The sequence below is a fragment of the Schistocerca gregaria genome, chromosome 1, assembly GCF_023897955.1.
Source record: "Schistocerca gregaria isolate iqSchGreg1 chromosome 1, iqSchGreg1.2, whole genome shotgun sequence".
Lineage (NCBI taxonomy): Eukaryota > Metazoa > Arthropoda > Insecta > Orthoptera > Acrididae > Schistocerca > Schistocerca gregaria.
This window is the reverse complement of record NC_064920.1, coordinates 530,861,565-530,873,769: the sequence shown is the minus strand read 5'-3', so window position 1 is coordinate 530,873,769 and position 12,205 is coordinate 530,861,565. Positions and strand designations below refer to the sequence as shown.

At 42.0% G+C, this 12,205-nt stretch overlaps 1 protein-coding gene across 2 annotated transcripts in view; it reads right to left on the bottom strand.

Moving 5' to 3' along the window:
- The window catches only part of LOC126280249 (transient receptor potential cation channel subfamily A member 1-like), a 68,446-nt gene extending 57,902 nt beyond the window's left edge, over window positions 1-10,544 (bottom strand). The window contains exon 1 of one of the 2 annotated variants that reach the window (XM_049979754.1): window positions 10,301-10,544. The gene's annotated coding sequence lies outside the window, so the exon portion shown is untranslated. The remainder of the gene's footprint in view (window positions 1-10,300) is intronic. The other variant, XM_049979763.1, reaches the window with a different exon arrangement.
- Window positions 10,545-12,205: the final 1,661 nt, after the last annotated feature.

The following is a 12,205-nucleotide window of genomic DNA, read 5'->3' as shown; positions in this document are numbered from 1 at the left end:
ATACTTTTTGCTAAGCCTGTGAGGCAAATGTGACAAGAAAATCACATTTTCTGGCAACATTCTTCAATAACTGTCTTTCTTTTACCCTAGACGGACACAACCTGAAGAATATGTAGCTTCTATTCCTCGTTTCCATTGTGCTTAAACTCTACGGCAGAGTTGATTAACCACAGTCGTTGGCGAGTGGTGACAGTAATCCATGACAGTTGTGGTTCTCTATCAACGCGAGCACTAATAGCGTGCAACTATGAACTGTAGCTTTTATAAGAAGCGATTCTGCCGCTGTCGAATTCCGATGTCTGCCGGTTGTCGTTTCTCCTTCTTACTCGAGGCATAACACGATCTCCTCACGAACAACAAACAATACTCAAATCCGATTCCTGATTGACAAACGCGCTGTGTTATCTTACCTTACGCAAAGAACGTAGCTGGCGTTATTCTTACTTAATTTGTGCAGTTGCGCTGTAATGCTAGTCATTTGCATATTCGTGCACGTACCGCATGTCGTGCTAAGTGGATGTTTATTGCATGCCTCGTTCATGAGGTTGCAAGTTTAATGGCCAGCAGTGCAGTAGTTTAATTCTGGCGATGCCTACTGATGGAGGGGCCTGAAATGTGGACTATCCGTCTAACACAGAAAGAGAATAAGATGCAGAAAATGCTTGGCGTAAACAAAAATTCGGTTGAGGTGAGGTTCCTCGTGTTACTACGAAACAGTAATGCGGAGAGACATGTTTCAGCTTGAATCTTCTCAATTTATTATTCCCAAACCCAAGTTCCGTGATTCGATATTTTTAGCGGAATTTACCTCATAACCTGTTTAATTGTATCACGCGTTCACTGAATCATGAAGTACAGAAATTTTCAGTTTCAGAACCTTGCTAATTACCGGAGTTGAACACAGATGCATGGCGGAAGTTTTATTCTGCAACCGTTCTGACATGGTGATGAAAAAAAGAATTCATATCTTCATCATACTTAACTTTTGAGGTCTGGCATGTGTCTCAGCCGCGATCGCATTTTCTCTGTGAAATGTGGTTCGTGAAATGTGGTCGTGTTACTTACATTAGATTAAATACTGGATGACGTAAAGTATGGCAATGTCAGTGCCTCTGTCTTTGCGAACCTACAGATGTAGTATGTTGCAGTTCATATCTGCAACATGTTTACGGTAACGTCATTTGATTCCAGTCACGGTGAGGTGAAGTAAGTGTGCTTGAAACGCGCTAGCAGTACTGTGATTCATCTAATGCTCAGAGAGAGAGAGAGAGAGAGGGAGAGAGAGAGAGAGGGTTTTTCCCCTCCGTCCTCCCCACGCCAACTCATCGCTGGTATTCCCTGAAGCCAGTGGGCTATGCGTGAATATACACTCAGTCGCAAAAGTATTCGGACAGTGGGAAGTTTCACAATGACTACTCGAGAAACACTGACTATGAAATCCAAACATATTTATTAGCATATATATGCGTAACAACATTAATTACAAAAGAATTATTGTATTATTTCGTTTCCGAAACATAAATAACAGAAAAATTAACAACAAAAATGAAACATCCTGCACACCCTTCTACTACAAAAGTATTCGGACACTGTCCAATAAATGTTCATAAGTTGTACGACGAAAATGTGAGTCCACCTTTCATTTTCAATACCTCCTCCAATCTACTAGGCATACTTTCCACGAGTTTTTTCGTGAAATCTGGGCCTATATTTGCCCATTCTTGGCGCAGTTTCTCTTTCAAGGTCTCCTTCGTGTAGAGGGTCCGTTTCAATTTATCCCACAAATATTCGATTGGGTTAAGGTCTGGTGATTGGGGAGGGGGGTGCAATACTTTCGGGCAACTGAAGAGCAACCACATTTGTACAATATGCGCGGTATGCTTGGGATCATTATCCTGATAAAAATGAAAGTTGTTCGCAATACCTAGATGTCATGTACTCTGCTTCAAATGTCCTCGCAGTATATTCAAATACGCTTCCTTGTTCATCGTATAATCAATGAACACTAAATCACCCACACCATTGCCGGACATGCATCCCCACACCATGGTACTTCCACCTCCAAACTTTACGGTTGGTTTGAGCTTCCTGAGATTCAGCTCTTCATTGGTCTTTCGCACACGTTTGCCTTTCCGTCGCTTTACCATAATGTAAATTTACATTCGTCACAAAATATCACCCGATTCCACCAACCCTGATCGTATTCGGCGTATTCCCTCGCAAACTGCATACTTTCTTCTGGTTCACTGCATTTATAAATGGCTTTCGCCGTACCTCCCGACCGTGGTACTGCGATCGTTGCAGTACTCTCCACACGGTTTGGGGATGAACTTTTATAGCAAGGTCTCCCTCCACCTCACTTGCAATTCGTGTGGCAGGTATTTTCGGATTCTGTTGTACCTTTCGCAGAATCACATGTTCATCTCTCTGTGAAAATGTCCGTGGCCGTCCTGTACTGCAACGGTCTTCTTTCTCGAATCGTTTAATAATGTCGTGAACTGTACTTTTCTTCATGTTCACTATTGCGGCAATTTCCCTGCAGGTTTTCCCCTTCGCGTGATTATAAACGACAAGATGCCTTTGCACGAACGTAGAACACTTCCCTCTGCGTCCCATCGTCGACCTGCACAGAGTCTCGATAAGTGTTTACTAATTACCGCTAAAATGTTGGACACACTGCAGTCGCTTCACCCTCAGTGCGTCTCGGAATGAACTATTCTCTCACGTTGTCCGCCTTTGTCCCAATACTTTTGTTGCACCTTCCCATGCCGTTTTCAGGAAATATTACGTAACAAACACATGTCCAACAACAATTCTTCGTATTTGACGCATGTTTCACGTTGCGACATCGTACCCAGAGTCCCAAATACATTACAAAGGGCAATTTCTGTATTTGTTCATGCGGCAAACTGCAAAATTATGCGCCGTTACGTGCTGTCCGAATCCTTTTGCGACTGAGTGTAGTAGGTGTAGTCTTCGTAGCTATTGCACAATGGCTCGTCATTCAAGCTATTGTTCCTTAACATATACCTAAAAATAGTAAAACATGATGAGATACATATAAAAATAGAGTATCCTAAGTTTGAAGTCTGTACAATTTTTAGTTCGCGAAAAAATGGAGTTTTCCCATAAATCTGAGTTCCACCAAACTACAAAAGCTTCGAACCTAAAATTTGTAATAGTATATTTATTTTAGTAAAACAATAACATACTGATAAACTGATTTTAAAAAATTGTGTTATTTTTAATGTTGTTAACTTTAGTGTAGAATCTGAAATAGAAAACCCGTAAAGCATTGCATCATATCAACCATTTTTGCTCTACATACTGGATGATTCAAAAAGAAAGAACAGATGTCAGTCATTTATTACAAACTGTAGAAGATAGAAACATAATGCGCTTGTCACTCGATAGACGGCGGTTCAATGTTTTGACACGGCTGCGCTGTTGTTTTTTGTATCAACATGGCGGCTTCACAACAAGAGAAACCGTATTGTGTGTCGGCATTTGCGCGAAGTCAATCCACTGTTCAAGCCGGTCCATCAAGAAGCCGGCTCCGCACAAGCAGAGCTATGACTGGCGTACAAAATTCCTCGAAGTTGGTTGCTTATGCAAAGGAAAGAGCAGTGGTCGGCCACGCACATCTGACGAAAATGTAGAGCGTATTCGAGTGCCTCGAAGTCCACAAGACGGGCAGGCGAAGAGCTTCAGCTTCCTCTAACAAGGGTGTGGCCTAGTCTGAAACGAAGCCTGCTCATGAAGCCTTACAAGTTGCAGATGCTGGAGCAACTGCGCCCCGCCGATCGTAACAACAGGTGCGATTTTTGCGTTTCAGTTGTCCAGGATATGGCAGAGGACATTTTTTCCGAATGCCCTCATTTCGGCAAATCGAGGTTTAATCTGTCGGGTAAAGTAAACAGCCATATGTAAGGATTTTGGGGGTTATGAAATCCTTCCGTCGTCGTCGATCATGAAAGAGGTTCAAATGGTTCAAATGGCTCTGAGCACTATGGGACTTAACATCTGAGGTCAACAGTCCCCTAGAACTTAGAACTACTTAGACCTAACTAACCTAAAGACATGACACACATCCCATGTCCGAGGCAGGATTCGAACCTGCAACCGTAGCGGTCGCGCAGCTCCAGTCTGAAGCGCCTAGAATCGCTCGGCCCCACGGCCGGCCATGAAAGAGGCTCATCGAAATTGAATATGTTTTGTGCTGCTTCTGTTCACTAAATTTAAGGACCTCTCTTTTTTGCGGGGTTAACTATTACAGGAATGTGGTATCTGGATATGCTGCAAAATTATTTGTTTCCTCAACTTCACGAAGATTCCAGTGACTTCATTTTTATTCATGGCGGCGCCCTGCCTCACTTTCACCTTAAGGTGCGGCGTTATCCTAACACCGTCCCACAAAGTTGTATAGGTAGAGGTGGGCAAGTAGATCTTGTTCATAGCTTTTGGCTTAGACTGAGTCTTTTTCCCAACTATCGTAGCTACTATTCAACAGCTGAGAAATTGAATTACTGAAGCTGCCAGTTCAATAAACAAGGACCTATTGATTGGTATGTCGAATAAAATGGATTACCCTTACGACTTCTCTCGAGCAACGCTTGGTGCTCATATTGAGGGTGTGTTAAAGTGTCTGTGCGAACATAAAACTTTGAATCTTCCTCAGTCCAGCGGCACGAACAGCATGTTTCTATCTCTCATAGTTTTTCTGCATTAAACAACTGAAATCTGTTCTTTCTTTCTGAATCACAGTGTGTAAAGTAGTAAATGAGTGATCGCTGAAGCTTTCGAATTGCGCCGCTACCACTAAATAAGCTACATTTCCCTTACTAAATAAAGCTCGTAAAGAAAAAGACAAGGCAGAAGTGGAAATAAACACAAAACGAACAGATTTTGCCTTGTTACAGCGGAGCGAGGACAATAATTATGAATCTTCTACGTTTACAACAGACCACATTAACAAAAGATGTTCGAAAAGAGGGTAGCCTAGACTAGAGGAGCGAGTAGCAGCAATGCCCCATAGCGCTGAGGGTAGATCAAAAGCCCCCCCCCCCCCCCCCCCCCCCCGCCCCCCCGCTGCATGCTTGGAGATGTATGTCGTCTGCTGGCGTCAGATTTGTCACCCACTTTAGTGGTATTTCCCGACATTTTCTGTCCCATGTGCCTTGTAATAAATTACTTGTCTGAGCATCATCTACATGGCTTCGGGTGTGTTTAAACGTTAAGAAGAATCACCCTGTATTCGATAGTTCGTGGAATACAGTGTGTAGCGAATGTTGTGGAACCGATTAGCGCGACATTCTGCGTGGTACGGTAGTATGTCTGCAAGACACCATTTGAGTGCTTGCGATCGCGGACGAGCATTTGGACGGCTCGAAGTCGGTCAGTGTCATTACAGAGGCCACGGTAACGTGCGTTTCCAAACGTGTCATCTCGCAATTAAAAAAGGTCACTGAAGATGGAAATGCTACATGAAAGCAAGTCGTTGGCTTTAGACATGCTATCACACCTCTAGAGGATCGATGCTTAGCCATAGGGGAAAAGAGGCACAGACCTATGAGTCCTAGTCAGACCTTGCAACCGCTACCGGTACAATTGACCCTGTCACAACCATTTTGCGGTGATTAAATCAGGCTGGTCTGAAAGCACGAAAGCTTGTTAAATGTATTACATTCAACCACGCCATCTTCGAGAAAGAGTTCGTTGGTGTAGGGAGCATGTTGTTTGAGATCAGTAACAGCAGTCCAGAGTGATGTGATCCGACGGATACAGCTTCACTAAGGCAAGTGAGTGGCAATCAGTTAGTGAGGAGAGAGAGGGGGAACACGTTACACACCGCAGAACGTTCATGAACGTCATCGGTATGGTCTAGGTGTTATGGCGCGAGCACGCAATATGCACAATGGCCGAACACGGTTGCATACCTTTGCGCGATGTACCACTACAGCACGTCGGTATTTCGGGAAGATTATTCTGAATCAATTTCTTTAAATAAGACAGTCTTGGTTTCAAACTGTTTTATCTACTTACTAGCACTGATGGAGCATCTTCAGACTGAAGTAAAAAAGTTATGTGTAAGCTAATATCCTTCCTTTAAGGCCATCGTATGCCATTAAGATTAAAGTTATAAGGATACGTCGTCCCATAGTCGTTGGGCAAATAATAGAATAAGGGACATAATACGAAGCCAAGGGTTGTCTCTACATTACCTTCCTTATGCTTTTATTAGCCTAATGACGATAGAAGGATATTTCCTTTTAATTTTTATCTCAATGCTATATGACAGCAACAAAGGACGGTTGTCGGCTCACCACATTATTTCTTACATTAATCCGGAGATACCCCACAAGGACGAAACACGTGATTGCCAATAAAGGGCTAAAACAAATTTCAGTCAAGACTGTCTTATTTCAAGAATTTCTTAACCGGATGCTGTATCATGCTCCCAACATCAAATGAAACGAATTTTATTCTGAATCATGTCCGTCAATTTAGAGGTGTGGCAGATGCTGGCGTACACAGGACAGCTGTGTGAGATGTGGCACACACTAGAAAGTGAAGCTATTGAATGTATGGAATGGCCTGCGTACTCCCCGGACATATCCCTATATAGCATGTATGGGATGCTCTTGACAGGCATGTTTCTCAACGAATACCCCCTCTCCGAACCACGCAAGAACTGAAAACCGCTTTGAGAGAGGAGTAGGACAATATCTCTGAATGTTTCCTCAGCAGTTCGGTAGCCAGTATGAATAACAGTTGCAAAATGTGCATTAGGACGCGAGGAGGGCATATTCCTTAGCGAAAGTTCGCTATCGATCTGTATGTTCGGAGTCTGATCTGTGCCAGACATTAATGTTATTTATATCTGTTATTCTAATTCCCCACTTGGTGTAAACTGTACAACTTCTCGTTACAGATATACCATTCCACCTCAATTATCTATGTATTTCGATTCATGTCGTCCATCATTCCCTATGATCATTCCTGTCCAACAGTGTCTCTGTTTCTTAGTATTTGTCGAACAGTAATAACGCTGTACGAATTTTCATATATGTAATTACAGGTATTCAAGATGTAGAGCGTTCTGAATCGTCACGTACGGTTGCGAAAATCGACAACAGTCGCTTTTGAACCATTATAGGTTTCAAATTTTTGAAAGCAGAATATTCTGATTAACTTTACAGTAACAAGAAAATCTTCCTCTCCTATTATAATTTTCTATTAACTTCCATTGACAACTGGAAGAGCCGCTAAAATTTCATATGTCGCAAGGGGCTTTTCCTAGTGTGAGGCACAAGGCTTCATGCGAGAAAGTTGAGCGCACTCTGACGCCGGCGTCACTGAATGATTTTCGAATCGTTCTGGAGCAGTGAATTTAGTCTGTGCCAGACGATCAGTAGAGTCAGTCTATGCCGATATATCTGTTTATTTAGTTCGTGTTAGTACTTGAAAAGGCTGTCACTGGAAAAGTTATGAGCGGGTGCCTCGGATGGCAGTGTTTTTTAATGCCGTACTGCGCAGAAGACAATGACAATTACGTATAGATGTTTACGAAAATGACTGTTGTGAGCGAAATATTTATAACTGAACTGAGTAGTCTGTAAATTAACACCTCTCACAAGGGAAGATCACAATATGTTGCAGCGTAAATTACATTCATACATTGCGCAGGTAACAAAGCAACAAATTATGCCTACATCATAAAAATTGTAGCTTCTATGAACTATTAGAATAGGAGATATCAGTCGTCAAATTGCGATGTAAGTATGAATGAATTATTACACACATGAATTTTTTGAGCAAATAGTCAGTAGCCTGACATGAAACACTCTGGAACAGAGGTTGCCTTCTCGACTACAGCATCGGAGGCAAAAAATATGCAGATCAGCAATAACAACATTGTCAATGAATAGACAGCTCTCACAGTGCCCATATTTGATGAAAACAGGCTGGCCACAGATCTCGTGGAAACGCTCTTGCGTTAATGCTTCTTCGAAGCCTCAATCCAAGAGTGTTTGAAACACACCAACAAAGTCTTTGGTGTAGCCGCACTGAGAAAAATGCAAATTTGATTAAGTTGGAGAATCGTGCCTACGGGAACTGGAAGTACACAAACGACTGAAGGCGTAAGAAATGGTCTCTATGCCGTATATTAATACCATTATCAGAAGATACTATAATTATATCTGTGATAAATTTCACAAAATATTTGTATGAACGGTAGAAGAAAAACTCAACAGGTTGCACAATGACTGTGCTCTTTGTTGGGGTCAGCTTCTTGTTGAATCCAACGCCTCCAGAAAATGTAGTTATATAGTTCGTCATCTCTATCGCCGGTTCCGGAGTCTACCAAACGAAGGGCTTTATTTTTTACTTGTGTGTCTGGACACATTACTTATTTTAGGGATACATTTAAATCTGTCTTCGTCATATTAGTAGATTTGCTAGAGAACATCTTGATGTTCGGTAAATTTGTATTCATATTTGCAGTAAAATTGCCGGTGGGCTCCGATACAAGGACATGCAAATGGGTAAGCAGTCTACCATCCATCACAATCCAGGCATTATCAGGTAAGACTGTATAGCCGCAGCTATGAATCCAACCGCACCAAAGAAATGCTAGACTGCCCTCACTGCGAGAGTCCGTCCAGATCGTAAGTCCTTATCAAGTCTTCATTGGTCGGCATTAATTACTTGATACAGCGACAGATGTTTTCCCCCAATGAGAAGCCTGATTTCTGTCACGAATTGATAAGTTTTTGGTGAATATAGGTATCCCCTTCAGCCAACCGCCACGTTTACTTTGTGGGTTATTTTGCGACAGATAATCTTATTCTTATGTTTAAACTTCTTCACCAAAGAGCTCAAAGCTTTGAACTGCAGTCAATTGTGAAGGTCAGTTCTCTTCTTTATTTTCAGTGCCCAAAGTTTCAATGTGCGATCATGTATTATTGCGTTATCCTGTGTGTTTGCTATAAAATGATCACGTAATTCACTATTTATCATTCCTGCAGAATTTTTACGTTTGACAAATGACGTTGCTTTAGCCTGTTCTCAAAGTTTGGTAACACAATGTTTCTCTTTATTTCCTTTTCTGTGCCAACACTGTTGTAGATTTCAGACACAGTGTCATTCAGCTGCTAATCCTGGACGACATAGACTGGGAGGATCAGTATTTCCATACTTTGCTCTTGGTTGTTTTGTCCACATCTTGTACGCATCAGCCAGATATCCTTATGGGAGCTTCGTTAGTTTTCTTGTAGCTGATGGCTGATAAGATGAACCGCTGTTTTCCTGGAAACCCGCTACTGGTGACATAGCTTCATTTCTCACTGCCATGACACTATCATTCCTGATGCCTGTCCATTTATTAAAAGTGTCGTAATCTCTGCTATTACCGTATCCTCTTCTGTCAACTGTTGCTTTATTTCTCCATAGACAGCACGCTCTTCTCCTGTAGGTAGATCTTTCGCAATACCAAAGTACTCCTCCAATAATTTCACAATTTCTGACTGCCTCATTGTCCATGGTGATACACTTACTAACTCTGTAAACAGACTTCCACACCACAAAGATAATACGATCTACTCTAACAGTAAACAGAAACACATCTGACGTATTGTGTACAGTTCGATACGTAAATGAAGGGCTTTAGTAGAGAGGGGGAACCTATTATCGCCCCACCTATTCCTCCCTCTCCTGTCAACAATTTACAAAGATTTTCTCTTTCTAGTCAGTAACAAAACAGTTTTGTTCTATTCTCAGCGACAACTACTGTGATTTCCCTTGTAAGATCTATAACGTGTATTTAACTTTTGTTTAATGTTTATAACCATTTACGGTCCATTCAAAACTGTTTTGCAACAAAAATGAATTTACTCGCTACAATTTCAAATCCAAAAATTTGAACGACAAAAATCAAAGAGTAGGAAAAATATTTTAAAAACCAGCGAATGTATATTGTTATTACATTGAGTTTTAGAATTCTGTGAAGCAACGTATCATAGTAGTGTTTAGCGTGGAGAACGTTACAGTACACCCATCAGAAAAAATTACAATTTCGATGAATCTGGCGTGTCCAGTACTACCCGATGTTCTTACAAATGTAACCTGAACGAGTCGTAGTTGTGGAGTACATACGGTGATAAGCAATTTTTGTTGACACTTATAATGTTAACTATGTTACTCATAAATAAAAAGTCTTTTCCCTAGCATCTTTTACGAAAACAACTGTCACATGTAACACTAGATCCTACTACTACAGTAGCCACACGCCTCTACTTACGTGTTTTCCAGTAGGTGTAGCCAAGTGGTTATGTCCACAAGCGGAAGATATGAAGCAGACACAAAAGAAAAAAACACCCGTGAGAGAAGCAACTGTGTGCTGGCGGCGAGCAGCGTGCGGTCGGCCGCACGCCTTGGTCCACGGACGACGCGTCTCCCGTAACGGCGCTGGCGGTGTCGTCGCCTCCGGCATTCACTTAGCGTGTCTGCCTCACTGTGAACCTTCATTAATCAGCTCTTGTTGACACTCGAGTGTAAGCGCCGCTGCTTATGAAGCTAAATACGAATTGACGGCGCACCTTTCCACAGCGAGAGAGCGCAGCGCCTCGACAGCATCTAGGACAGGTTTCACTACATCCATCTGTATCTACATCATTACTCTGCAATTCACAATTACGTGTCTGGCAGCGGGTTCATCGAACCACCTTCAAGCTACTTCTCTACCCTTTCAGTCTCAAACAGCGCTTGGGAAAAACGAATACTTAAATCTTTCCGTGCGATATCTGATTTCTCTTACTTTATTAAGATGATCATTTCCCTCTATGTAGGTGGATGCCAACAAAATATTTTCACATACTGAAGAGAAATTTGGTGACTGAGATTTGAACAGAAGGTCTCGCCGCAGCGAAAAACATCTTTGTTTTAAAGACTGGAAATGGTTCAAATGGCTCTGAGCACTATGGGACTTAACTTCTGAGGTAATCAGTCCCCTAGAACTATTTAAACCTAACTAATCTAAGGACACCACACACATCCATGCCCGAGGCAGGATTCGAACCTGCGACCGTAGCGGTCGTTCGGTTCCACACTGTAGTGCCTAGAACCACCCGACCACTCCGGCCGGCTGTAAAGACTGCCTCGTGTATCATACCCGTGGCACTTTCCTCCTTATTTCGGCATAATACGAAATGAACTACAGTCCTATCTGATGTGGATCCCAGGGCGCATTTCAGAATGGGACGCAGAAGCGTAGTGTAAGTAGTTTCCTTAGTAGACCTGTGACATTTTCTAAGTGTTCTGCCAATAAGTCGCAATTCTTAGTTTACTTTTGCCACAACATTATCTATGTGAGTCCTTCAATTGAAGTTATTCCTTACTGAAAGTATTTAGTTCAGGTTACAGCGTTTTTAGTTTTTTGTTATTTATCGTGTAAACGAAATTTAGCGCAGTCGTTTGAGTACTCATGTGGATGACTTCACACGTTTCATTATTTGCATTCAATTATCACCTTTTGCACCATACAGATATCTTGCATAAATCATTTTGTAGCTCCTTTTGAATATCTGTTCACTTTACAGGACGACAAATGACTGCGTCACCTGGAAATAATCCAAGAGGGCTGTTCACATTGTCTCCTAAATCGTTTATGTAGATCAGGAACAGTAGAGGGCCTGTTACACCTCCTTGGTGAATCCCAGATATTACTTCTGTTTTACTCGCTAACTTTCGGTCAAGTATTACGAACTGTGGCCTGTCTGACAGGAACACAAATCCAGTTGCGCAACTGAGACGATATTATAGGCACACAATTTGATTAGAAGCCACTTGCGAGAAACGGTGTCAAACGCCTTCTGGGAGTCTAAAAATATGGATTCCACTTGACATCTCCTGTCAACAGCACTCTTTATTTCGTGAGAATAAAGAGCTTATTGTGCTTCCAAAGAATGACATTTTCTGAATCCGTGTTGGCTGTTTGTCAATAAATCGTTTTCTTCGAGGTTATTCATAATGTTCGAATACAGTATACGCTCCAAAAACCTACTGCAAACCGGCGTTAGTGATATGGGTCTGTAATTAAGCAGATTACTCCTAGTTTCACTCTTGGGTAGTGGTGCGAGTTCTGCAACTTTCCAGTCTTTGGATGCGGGTCTTTCTAAGAACAAGCCGTTGCATGCGATTGCTAAGT